Raw genomic sequence first — 13,523 nt, forward strand, 5'->3', positions numbered from 1 at the left:
ATTGCTAGGCCACGGGTTGCTGTGGCTTAGCTAGGAGAGAATGCGTCAAGTAGCGTTGCTGTGCATTAACAGAATAGCATGTAAGGGTGCTTTGAGTTAAATGAAGGATATTCTGGCAGGTAGGGGTTCTGTGGCTTAGCTGGGGAGAATCCCTCATAGCCAGTTCTACGGTAGTGCATACAGGGAACTAGAATAGTGAAAGCACTGAAACAGACAGACACAGCACACCAAGCACATTCTGTTAGTTTAAGATTAATATTACCAGTTATTATTGTTCTATAAACTTGAACAAAACATGTTTGTTCATTTGTGACAGATGAAAACTTTTCAAAGTTGTAACCGATTTTCAAATACAGAATAAACAAGAAAGGCAATAGAGAGAATCCTATTTATTTATATAACGTCCATCGCAGCCAAGGTCATGCAGCTGTAGGCTTTTTCCATTATCTAACAGAATCAGAAGCAGAAGATGTTGTATTTCTCACCTCGTAGACACACCGCAATGCTCTTTCCTGAATCAGAGACATAATGGAGGCTGTAGACATTCTTCACAATAACCAGGGGTGCATGAAATTACTACATGTCAGAATAAAAACATGGTGAGGCTTTCGAGGAAACATACACTGTACCAGATGTACATCCCAGTGAATTCACAGATACAGCCAATATTGGGAATCATCTGAAGGCTAGGCAAAGCACAACTCCAGACATTGATCTAAATATAGGAAATTAATGATACCCTTAATATATTAATACATTGAGAACTCAATTTTCTTTGCATCAAATGAGGCTTTTATGGCTAAAATTCATTTTTTGAAATGCCGTTCTGTACAGGGCTGGGACAAGGTTCTCCAGGGCCCATGGCTAAATGGTGCCCTGTCTTCCATGTGCAATACCTTATTTGTGCTCTTCTCATCCCTATCACTATACTTAGACATATATTAAATGGGCACTACAGCAAAATGTGGCTACTGGGATAACCCTATAACCCCAGTAGCATGTTTCTAATAGCAAGAGAAAGACATTAGACAGTGTATCTGGTTACAAATCCTGACTGGATAGGATAATGTATAGCACCTCTTACAGATCTAGGGCTGTCATTTAGGAGGAAGCAATGTCCTTCAGCTGCCTGTACAGCTATTTCTATACTCCCAGTGTGTGTGATGAAAACCTGTACTGTAGGCTGGCTCATCAGAGGCAAGTAAGTAAAGATGACCTAGGTAAATAAGCAAGCAGATTCCTGTTTATTTACCTAAGATATCCATACTAGTTGCTGCTGAGAAGCCAGCCTACAGGCCAAGCAAACAAATATGGGGATGTGGATACCCCCCTAGGTGCGATCAAGCCACCCCAGTCCAGTGCTCAGTCTGCTCCAATGATCCACTAAAATAGAAAATACAAAAGAAGAAGAGTGCTCTGAGACTCTTGCAGTAAAGTAAGGTAACCCCTCCAGGATAAGTCTCACCTGGTTGTGTTGCGGCTGTCAGGAAGTGCCCAGCCCATACTCATTTGTGTCCCTCTTTGAGTGAGCCGGGGACCGGGCTATCTGGATGGCCGCTGGAGGTCACGTGATGCAACCAACGTCACTAAGGTAAACGTCATCAGCGTCTGTGTCGTACCATGGAGACCAGATGATGCTGGTAAAACACATCGCTGATTGGGCAGTGCAGCGGTGTGCAAAAAGTCATGGGAGGATAAAAAAGTTTTAAAAAATTATGAAAAGGGGAAAGACAACGCGTTTCACAGTGGTCCGCCCTCCGTTATATCAAGTCAATAATGAAAACAACATAGCAGTATGGTATCTTATAAATTCAGTTGGTTTACATGTCATTCAGGATTAACCAATGGGCATTGTATGGGCGGGGCCATTGTATCATAATTACCCAAATAACAGGGTGCAGGATCATAGATTTATAATACAAGAGCCATTAACCAAATCTTATGCAAAAAGACAGGAATAAAATTAAAGGAGAAGAATATATGTATATCCAGGTGTAACATAATCAAAGTAGAAAACACCAAGAAGTACTCAATTTATTTTGGCCATAGCCACAGTAGCACTAGGTTTTATGAGCCAAAAATAAGATGTATAATGTGTTCTTATTATCAGCAAGAGAGTGCTGAACTGTCATATCCCCTACTATGACCCATGTGGAAAGAATAGACTATAACTTATCACCCCTCAAATAGAAAAAAAAATCTTATTTTTTTCTATTTGAGGGGAGGAAAGTTATATTCTATTCTTTTCACATGGGTATTAGTGGGGGATAGGACGGTTCAGCACTCTCTTGCTGATAATAGTTACACATTATCTTGACGCTAAGGAACAATAAGTGTCATCAACAATCAAACAATCAACAGTAAAGTGACTATAGTGATCAAAACTGCTTCCTCAGATTGTGAAGAAACGCGGACAAGCCGCCGCATGGACGCAGGATGAAGCGGCTGTTTCCGTGGCTGGCATAGCGGAACGCAGAAAAACCCGTGCGCACAGGCCTGCTACTGACAGTCTGACCAGGGGCGGGGAGGCCACCGCATGTGCTGATAGCGGTGCGCCTCACCCCGCGTGCAGGCCAGCAGAGACATTGCAAAACATGACTGGTGTGGCTGGGACTGATAGTCCACACAGGTTCAGAATGACGTGCGCGCGCGCTGAGAGGCAGAGTTTATATGACAACCAGAAGAAGGTCAGCTGAACAAGCTGGTCAGCTGACATCTCCACCACTTTTCATTGGTCCAGCACTTTAGGGTGGCGCTGGAGAGCGCTTTAGTATATATACTGGGTGCTGGTCATTCTCTGGTTGTCTGACGTTGCGATCACTACGTGGTAGCACTCAGGCCTTGTCTGTTTCTGTGTTCTAGCATAGTTTCCAAAGGTGTTGACATCAAGGAGTTCACACCTTAGCATTAGGAATATTGAATTGTATTATTTGTTATGACCTTCTGCCTGCCTGACTATTGCATCTGCCTGTGTATGTGACTTTCTACATCTGCACACGATTCCCAAATTGCATCTGCCTGTGTATGTGACTTAATTATTTTTTCTGATCTGCCCTTACTCTAATATCTAAATTGCTTGCATTTACCTGCCCCCCCTCCCCCCAGCTATTGTTATCTTACTGTCTGCTTGATTCACACCTCTTTATCCACCCAGCTCTAAGTATTTGCATAGTCCACCCCCATGCTGGTCAACTTCCTGTCCAGCTCATAGCTGATTGTAGTGGAGGCTAATGGTCTCTAGACCAATTTTATTCAAACACTAGGGCTGTGTGGATGTTTATAAGGATGCTGTGTAATCGGCTTTGACGATTGTCGGCTCGCATTTTAAGGATCGCTTTAAGGATCTTACTAATTGAATTTACCAGAATTCACCAGCAATACAGCAGCATTAAGCAGTCACTAAGGTATTTGCATTATTTACAACTTTAAACACTGCCAAACATCTCGGCCTGCACAAACCATCTCTCCCTACTCTCAAACTCCATGACTCCTCCACCTTTCTGCACACCTCTTCCTCCACTATCTACATATCACAATATGCTCTTCCTCCACCTGCTCCTTCACCACCTAGTCCTCAATAAGGTCACCTTATGTAACTCTACCCTCCCATTTTACCCTCCAACCCCACGCAACTCCCATACCACTCCATCACTGACTCCATGCACACCCCACTCCAAACATGTCTCCACCTCCCTCACAGTTCCTTCCCGCACCCACACTCACTCCCTCTCCTCCCTCATTCCCATCCAGACCTCTCACAAGCACACCACCCCTCTCTCCTGCGCCCTCTGGAATGCTAGATCAGTCCGCAACAAACTCACTGAAATCCATGACCTTTTCCTCTCCAACTCCCTCACCCTCCTTGCCCTCACAGAGACATGGCTCACCCCCTCTGACTCTGCTGCAGCAGCCGCCCTCTCCTATGGGGGACTTCACCTCAGTCACACCCCCAGACCAGAAAACAGGTCTGGGGAGGGGTGGGTCTGCTCCTCTCCCCGTCCTGCACTTTCTGTGTCCTCACGCCACCCGCTTCTTTAAACTTTACATCCTTTGAGACACATGTTATCCGCCTCTACCATCCCCTTCCAGCAGTCATCGCAGTCCTTTACCGCCCCCCTTCCACCTCCATTAAACAATTCCTGGACAACCTGGCCTCTTGGCTCCCACACATCCTCTCCTCTGACCTCCCCACAATCATACTTGGGGACTTCAACATCCCCATGGACTGTCCTTACTCCCCTGAAGCCTCTCAACTGCTCTCCCTCACTACTTCCCTTGGCCTCTCCCAACACACCAATTCCCCCACCCACCGCACTGGCCACACTCTCGACCTGATTCTCTCAAAATCCGCTACCCTCCCCAACCTGGATATCACACCCTTCCCCCTCTCCGACCATCACCTTCTCTCTTTCTCCACCTCCCCATCATCCTCCCCCAACCCTCCACCACCCTCAGGTCGTTGGCAGAGAGATTTGCATAACCTAGACCCAACTGCACTAGCCAACGCCCTCCACTCCCTCACATCCACCCTCCCAAACGTTACCTGCCCAAACCAAGCCGTGGCCAAATACAACCAGGCCCTTTCAGCAGCCCTATACATTGCTGCACCCCCCACATTCCGCCCCAGCCGTCCCATCAACCCCCAGCCCTGGCACAATGCACACACTCGCAACCTCCAAAAACAGACACGCACCTACGAACGCAAATGGAGGAAATCCCGCAACAACTCCGACTTCTTGGCGTACAAGGCCAACCTGCAGCTGTTCTATACCGCATTAACTGATGCTAAACAAAAATACTTTGCTGCCTTGATCGGATCCCAAGCCTCCAACCCTCGGCGCCTCTTCGCCACCTTCAACTCCCTCCTTAACCCCACCACTCCTCCACCCACCTCCGCCCTCTCAGCCACTGATCTGTCCACCCACTTTACCGACAAAATAGCCAGCATCCGACGGGAAATCTCATGCCTCCACTCCACCACCTCTTCCTCCCCCACCAATACCTATTCCCCACCCCACCCACCACTCACTGCCTTTACTCCTATCACAGAGGACCAAGTCAGCCGTCTCCTAGCCACTTCTCCTGCCACCTCCAGCCCTCTAGACCCTGTGCCATCCAAATGCCTCCATCCTCACTTCCCTGTTCTGGCTCCTGTCCTCACCACTCTGTTTAACCTCTCCCTATCCACGGGTACCTTCCACTCTGACTTCAAACAGGCCACTGTACTTCCCCTACTTAAAAAACCCTCACTAGACCCCTCACTTCCATCCAGCTACCGTCCCATCTCCTTACTCCCTTTTGCATCTAAACTCCTAGAGCGTTTAGTGCACCAACGCATGACCCATTACCTTGACTCCAACTCCCTGTTTGATCCCCTACAATCAGGATTTCGGCCAGGCCACTCCTCCGAGACTGCCCTCACCAAGGTCGTCAATGACCTCACGCTTGCCAAGGCCTAAGGAAAATACACTATCCTTCTCCTCCTAGACCTCTCCTCAGCATTCGACACTGTTGATCACTCCCTGCTACTCCAGTCCCTGCAATCTGTGGGTATCCAAGACCGTGCCCTAGCATGGTTTTCCTCCTACCTCTCAAATCGCTCCTTCAAGACCTCCTTCAATGGTTCCTCCTCAACCTCCTTCCCACTTTCAGTTGGGGTCCCCCAAGGCTCTGTTCTTGGTCCCCTGCTGTTCTCCATTTACACCGCCTCCATCGGAAAACTCATCTCCTCTCTGGGTTTCAACTATCACCTATATGCAGATGACACCCAGATTTACCTCCATACCACTGACCTCTCCACCACCACCATGGAGAAGGTATCCTCTGGTCTCTCAGCTATTTCATCGTGGATGTCTGCCAGGTTCCTAAAATTAAACCTGGATAAGACTGAGCTCCTAATCTTCCCGCCCCGTGCTGCTTCACCCCCCACTGACCTCTATGTCACTGTCAATGGCACAATCATTCATCCAACCACACAAGCCCGCTGCCTGGGTGTCACCCTAGACTCGGCCCTCTCCTTCACCTCCCACATCCAAACCGTAGCTAGAGCCTGCTATTTCCACTTACGCAACATCTCCAAGATCCGGCCTTTCCTGACCCCAGACACTACCAAACTCCTTGTCCATGCCCTCATCATCTCCCGCCTGGACTACTGCAACTCCCTCTTGTCAGGCCTTCCTCAAAACCGCATCGCCCCCCTAAAATCCATCATGAACGCAGCAGCCAGACTCATCTACTCCTCCCACCGCTCTGTCTCCACAACTCCCCTACTCAAATCCCTTTATTGGCTTCCAATTCACTTCAGAATCAGCTTCAAGATCCTATGTTTGGCATACAAATCCTTACACAAGTCCTGCCCAACCTACATCTCTGACCTGGTCAGCAGATATACACCTGGCCGCCCACTTCGCTCCTCCAACGACCTCCTCTTAACCACCCCACGCATCTCGCACTCCCATGCCAGACTGCAGGACTTCACTAGAGCTGCCCCTATCCTGTGGAACTCTCTCCCGCTGCCCATCAGGCTCGCTCCCACCTTCAACACCTTCAAAAAAGCACTCAAAACTCACTTCTTCAAGGAGGCCTACATCAACTCAACACTACCCTAATCCTTTCTGCCAATAACTTCTTGATGCACCCCCTCCTTTTGTGTCACCAGCCCCTCCCTCTAGATTGTAAGCCTTTAGCAGGGCCCTCTTCCCTTGTGTATCATACTTGACTATGTGCACTTTACCCAGAATTTGGAACTGGTATTTTTTTTACCACTACCATTCCAGTTTATGATCTGGCATTGTACTATTATCTGCATTGTGTTGCGTATCTTATTGCTATTACCTGTATTGTTGTATCTATGGTCTGTTACCTGTATTGTTCTGTCAACCCTGTTATGATTGTCTGTAATCCTATTTATTGTACAGCGCTGCATAATATGTTGGCGCTATATAAATCTAATAAATAATAATAATAATAATATTCCTCTGAACTCTGATCCTGTACCTTGCTATTTCTGATATCCTGTTGCCAATCTCTGCTCGTTCCTGGACTCTGTACCTGACTCCTGATTCTGTACCTAGTTATTCCGATTCTCTGTTGCCTGACCCTGCCTGTTATTGGATTCCGTATCTGCCTTCTGATTCTGTACTTTATCTGTCTGTGTGTTGACGACCTGGCTTGGCCGACCTCGAGAACTAGCCTTACTGTTAGAGGCAGTTCCCAGATCTGTTAGTGACACCCACTCATTGGTGTCACTCACGCTCTGTCCTTCCCACATTCTGCTTAGCTCCTCCCCTGGGAGAGTCTAGGCTTACGGAAGGGGCATTCTACTGTGCAGTATTCCTTACTGCCTCTGTACCTACTCCTCAGGTACAGTCTACAGTGTTACTGTTACACCCAATCACTCACTTCTCTCTCAGGTGTCCAGAGGTTAGTAGATATATCTGATTATCGGTGATACTGCAGATCATCAATAATCGGGTATATTCTGCATTCTCGGTGATACTGCAGATCACCGGTAATCAGACCCTCTCTGTGTTACACTTATCGTTACACAGATACTACAATAAGTGGAAACGTACCATCTTAACACCAGCAAAGAGTTATATGGCCAATGTGAGAGGTGACAAGGTCCACTTGCCCCATACTTTAGTAAATGTGGCTGGGTAACCTCTGTGCTGATAAACCAGTTTAATAAAAGGCAACACTTTATTAATTTGCAAACCCAGTCAGACACTGTTGGCAGTTGTGGCTATCAAAGTGGCCGGACCGCACAATGCCTTCCAATCGGTTTTAGCACACAGACCATGAAATATGTGGTCGCAATCGGTGCGCAGAAACCGCTAGGATTTTGGCAGCAGATCGCCTAGAAAGGCCACCATCCTACAGAAGGGTAGGAGTCCTAACTATACTGAGACTAATACCTGCAAATAAATACCTGCAAATAAAAACGGTTAAACACACTCTATTTTGTCTAGCTATCAACAATAGTAGCGACTCTTCAGAAGCTAGAATTCTTTCTGTGCGGCTGAATAGCAGGTGTAGCTGAACAAATAAAACAACTTTTTAGTTGTTTATTATTAATGCAATATAAATAATTAATATATACGAGAAAATCATGAAAATCAACAATTATAGAGACACTAGTGGATCCGCGGCGTAACATACGCCGCATAAGAGGGTAGCGGGCAGAAAGCGGGTATTTGGCACAACGGCAGGGAGAGGGGTCGGACCCCCCTCCCTCACCTGGGTCCCCCATCTGCGCTCCCCCTCCAGCTTAAGCTCAGCAGCAGCTGCCGACGCTATTAGTAAGAGGCAGCGGGCGTGGATGACTCACCTCTTCTGCGTTCCACTGTCTTCACTTCCTGCAATGCCGCTCACTGTATTGTAAGTGGACGGCATTGCAGGAAGTGATGACAGTGGAACGCACGCTGGAACGCGGAAGAGGTGAGTCATCCCCGCCCACTGCCTCTTACTAATAGCGGCGGCTGCTGCTGAACTTAAGCTAGAGGGGGAGCGCAGATGGGGGACCCAGGTGAGGGAGGGGGGGTCCGACCCCCCTCCCCACCACTGTGCCCAATACCCCCTTCCTGCCTGCCACCCCCTCCAGCTCGGCGGCAACTGTAGGACCACCCCTGGGGGCAGGGCGCTACTTCTTCTTGCTTGCACCGGCCCCTTCATTTTGCTTGGACCGGCCCTGGGGGCAGGGTGCTACTTCTTCTTCTTGCTTGAAGGTTAAGGCACTTAGCCTATTATATATATATATATATATATATATATATATATATATATATATATATATATATATATGTACATATATATGTACAGAGGGGCTGCAGCACACAACAGGAAAACAGTGACAGGGGCTCTGGGTTACGCTTTAACGTGCTTAAGCTCACCAACTGCGCCAAAGTGTCCCCAATCTGGTGAGTCCTACTCTACCATGCAAAATGCCAGTTTTTTATAAGCAGTCTAGTGGGAACTAAACCAAAAACCCTAAAATGTCAACTAGATGGGAAAAAGAGGAAATTAAAAACACCTCACCCTTCACCTAGCTACCAAACGAACTCTCTGAACATGTGCAATGCACTTATTTATATACTTAACTGTGCTAGAGGTGGGCGTGGTCATGCAGGCTCACAGGGGAAAATTATAAATAAATTACCAAGGGGTGAGCAGCACAAACCAAATTTTTTTATGCAATTCTATGCAAAGCATGCACGCAGCGCTGGAGGTCCCCAGACTCCATAAGAGATATATAAGTACAGAGGGGCTGCAGCACACAACAGCATTGCACATGTTCAGAGAGTTCGTTTGGTAGCTAGGTGAAGGGTGAGGTGTTTTTAATTACCTTTTTTTCCCATCTAGTTGACATCTTAGGGTTTTTGGTTTAGTTCCCACTAGACTGCTTATAAAAAACTGGCATTTTGCATGGTAGAGTAGGACTCACCAGATTGGGGACACTTTGGCGCAGTTGGTGAGCTTAAGCGCGTTAAAGCGTAACCAAGAGCCCCTGTCACTGTTTTCCTGTTGTGTGCTGCAGCCCCTCTGTACTTATATATCTCTTATGGAGTCTGGGGACCTGTTATGATCGCTTCTGCAGCGTTTACTGCTGACTGCAGTGGTATTGCAAACCAAACAGTTCTAATGTCATTACATGCATTTGCTTGCATAGTTTGGTTTGCACTTAAACTAGTTGCTGATTCCATCTGCAGTCGCTCTGAAGTTAATGACAGTTTAATATGCTTTTGTGTAAACAAACATTGTCTGCTGCAGTGGAGGGGCGGTCCCTTTCCTGCAGGCTGCATATCATTGTCTGCCTTTTCCTGCTATCAGCCTGTGATTAATTACCATTCACTTGTGTGGGAATCTGCAGGTCTGCTCCCATTGGATGACCTCAGTATAAAGAACTGCTTCCTGCAATGTCTCATGGGCTATCATAGTTTCAGACTCTATCTGTTACTCTGCTCGTGCCCCACCTCGTTCCTGGTCCGTGTGGACTGCGCTGACTCCTGCGAAGGGGTCAGCGAGTCCTCCTAGTTCTGCTCTTGTTCTAGAAGTTGCTACTTGCTTGTCTTGTGTCATATATTGGTTCATCGCCAATATATACGCATACTTGCGCATTTTGTTATTTTCCTTGTATTCGTGTTACGTTAATATATCAGTGTCGCTGATATATACGTAAACGAACTGTTTATTTCCTGTGTTCAGTTAGTCAGTTTTCCAGCACGTTTTGGTAGTTTGCGCGTATCGTGAACACCCGTGCTGAGCTAGTTATCCCGTTCCTGGTCCTGTTTGTGGATTGCGTTCATCTCTGCGAGGAGATAACGGATCCTTCTGAATCCTGTTCCTGGTCCTGTTTGTGGATTGCGTTCATCTCTGCGAAGAGATAGCGAATCCTTCTGAGTCCTGTTCCCTGTATTACTTCAGTCTTAGTCAGAGTTCCTGCTTATGTCATATATCGGTTCATTGCCAATATATACATATGTTAGTCAGACGTTACGAATAGTTTCATTGATAGCTGTAATTGTAATACGCTAGGAAAACATACTTATTGTATATTTATCTGTGTTACGTTCATCTATCTCGATCCTGCTATTTCCTGTCTCTCCTGTCCTGTCTTTGTGAGGCACGCCATCGCCGCAACGCATTGGCTGCCTCATTCCAGTCTGTCTGGTTTTGGACGCTTGCTGTCGCTAAGTAATCGCTAGCTAGCAAGCGTTCATTCTGTCTACCTGTCCTGATCTCCTCAGTCCTGGTTTATGCGCTCAGCGCTACTTTGCGCTGAGACGTTATTACGAAAGTGTTTGTGGCTGTTCAGATCTGCACCGGCTCTGTGCACCACAATCTCCTATTGGAGTCAGTCCTCTCCTCCACTAAACTGGGGATATCCTGATCCCTTGTGCTGGTGTGTGTACCTCCTTCACGTCAGCTTATGTGTTGTATGCTGACTGTGGAGATTACACCTCCAAGCTTAACATTATGATAGCCCCATTACCAATCCCCATTGTGGGGGGGGTTCCCAGCAAAAATGACACTGTTTGTTATGGTTCCTGTTCCTTTAAGAAATTTGAGAAGCTCAATTCTGAAACAGAAAATGAGTTTTTTTCTGAATGTACCAGGTTCCTGGCTAATCCCGAGCTCCAGGCTACTCCTGTTTCAACGTGGGCCTCCCAGCTAGTTTATGTTTTATTTAAGGGAAGATTGTTTCAGTGGGCCTACGATGTCTTAGATCATACCAATTTAAAAGAAAGACCACTGGAATTTCTAGCGTTTGTGATCCATAACTGGCTGCGCAAAACCGATTTGCCTAGCCCTTTTGATAAGCTCCTGGCAGCTTGTCAATCAGCTGCTCCTTCTACTGCCTACAAAAATAATCAGCAAGCAGATAATTGTTCTGATAACTTTTCTTCTGCTAAGGCAGCAGGGTCTAAAGCCAAACGTAAACGCTCCAAAAGAAAGGCGTTACAATCAGCGGAGTCGTTGCCCTTAGCGACTGCGCATCAGATCTGTAATGAGACTCCGCCAGTAGCAGATAATGAAATTCAGTCACCATTCAGGGGAGTCAAATGGACCTATGAAACTACTAATGAACTTTCATTGCTAGCCAGGGAAAATAAAAGTTCTTGTTTAAATGAATTATCTGAATATGATTATGAAGATATATTACAGAGTATTGAACAGATCAATTTATTCGTGCAGCAAGGGAAATTTGCATACACTACAGTTCAACGCTTGCTACAGGTATTGGAGATCCTTAGGAATAAGAAATCGGCCAATCACCTGCTAAATAACCCAATGTATGTTTCTGCCACTAACACATTTGCAAACTATGATCAGCCGGAATGCTCAGCTGTTAAATATGCATGGGATCCTCCATTTGAGAAAGGAGAGATGGAAGCCCTGGTCTATGAATGGAAGAAAGATGCAAGTTCATTTTGTCAGTTTTACAGTGCAAAGAGTGAATTAGTATTGAATGCATGCATTAAGTCTGCCTATAACCTAATAAAAACCGGTGTATGTGGGTATGATTTGTGGCTCCATTGATCGATGTGTGGAGAATGATTCTGGACGATTTTTATGCGATTCAATCAGTTGATACCAGGGAAGACACACTGTCTAGTGGAGATTGTTCCACTTCCTCAGTTCCTGAGGACTCGCCTGCTTCAGCACCTTTGGCTGATTCAGCGAGTGATTCAGAGCTCCTTTTGTGTGAAATTGAAGTTCCTGTAATTCCACCCTGTACCATGGATAACTCAGTGTTACTTCCCAGTAAGACAGAAATTACTAATACTTCCTTAATCTTGCCATGCACAAATTTCTCAGCAGAGGACCCAGAGGTCCTGCTGACTTCTGAGTCCAGCTTAGCCAGTACTCATGAGTCTTTGTTCAGTGAAACAGACACCAGAAAAATCTTGCCTGTCTCTGCAAATACTTCTGCAGAAATTACCTGTGTTAATAAAGTTCAACTCCTGTCTGATCCAGCAGATGCCAATAGATGCACTACATCAGTTTCTGAGTCCCAGCAATCCTGTCCAGAAATCTCAGAACCCCAACATCTGAATTTTCCAATTTCACAATTGAATGGTGATTTAGATGCGCAAACATTGTGTTTTGATCTTCCTGTTTCTACACCTCACTCTAGTCTCATGAATAACTCACAGCGTCTGCTATGTGAGTCCGAAATCGCAGAATTATTACCGTGTTCAGAAAATGTTCCAGTGAACTTGCCCTGTACCATGAATTGTGCAGTAGATCTCTCCAATGAAACTCAGGTCACAGAATCATTATGCTGTCCAGCAGGTGCTTCCATGGTTTTGCCCTGCAATGTGGACTGTTCGGTGATCCTGTCCAGTGAAGCTGTGGTCACAGAGTCTTATGCTTCACCCAGTACTTGGGATACTTCAAACCCTCTAGCAGAACAGTCTGAGGCACTGCTTACCTCAGTTGGTGTTACAGTAATATTCACTTGTCTAGCAGCTGTTTTGGAATTACAGTCTGCTCTAATAAAACTTGATGAATTTCTGCCCAGCGAAGCAGAAGCCATTGAAATATTGTCCTCGTCAGCAAGTGTGTCAGATACCTTGCCCTGTACACAGTCTGATTTAACCAATGTTGTTGAGTCCCTCTCCAGTGTTGTAACAGCCGAGGAACTCCAGCCCTGTCCTCTGAATGTTTCAAAAGTCTTGCCCTGTAACATGGATAATTCTGACTCGCTGGAAAAAATAATAGAAATCTCAGAATTTCAGTCCGGGTTAATGAGTGTTTCTGAAACCCAGCCCTGTATCCTGGAAAATTCTGGTTCTCTGGCCGGTGTGGCAGAAATTCCTGAGTCCCCTTCCTGTCCAGTGAGTTACTCAGTTTTGCCTAGTTCAGTGGGGATTGCTGCACTACTGACTTGTTTTGCAGCCCTTCATGAGCTCCAATCCAGTGTATTTGATGAGTCTCTGTCTAGTGCAGAAGAAGTTATGGGAACCCTGTCTAGTTCGGTGCATACATCAGAAGATTTGTCCTGTCTTGTAAATGCCCCT

General features: G+C 46.3%; 1 long non-coding RNA gene across 1 annotated transcript in view; it reads right to left on the minus strand.

Moving 5' to 3' along the window:
* Positions 1-470: 470 nt before the first annotated feature.
* LOC137525692 (uncharacterized) overlaps positions 471-13,523 on the minus strand; it is a 41,295-nt gene continuing 28,242 nt past the window's right edge. The window contains exon 3 of the long non-coding RNA XR_011022974.1: positions 471-512. This is a non-coding gene — a long non-coding RNA (uncharacterized lncRNA). The remainder of the gene's footprint in view (positions 513-13,523) is intronic.

This window comes from Hyperolius riggenbachi, chromosome 7 (genome assembly GCF_040937935.1).
Source record: "Hyperolius riggenbachi isolate aHypRig1 chromosome 7, aHypRig1.pri, whole genome shotgun sequence".
Classification (NCBI taxonomy): domain Eukaryota; kingdom Metazoa; phylum Chordata; class Amphibia; order Anura; family Hyperoliidae; genus Hyperolius; species Hyperolius riggenbachi.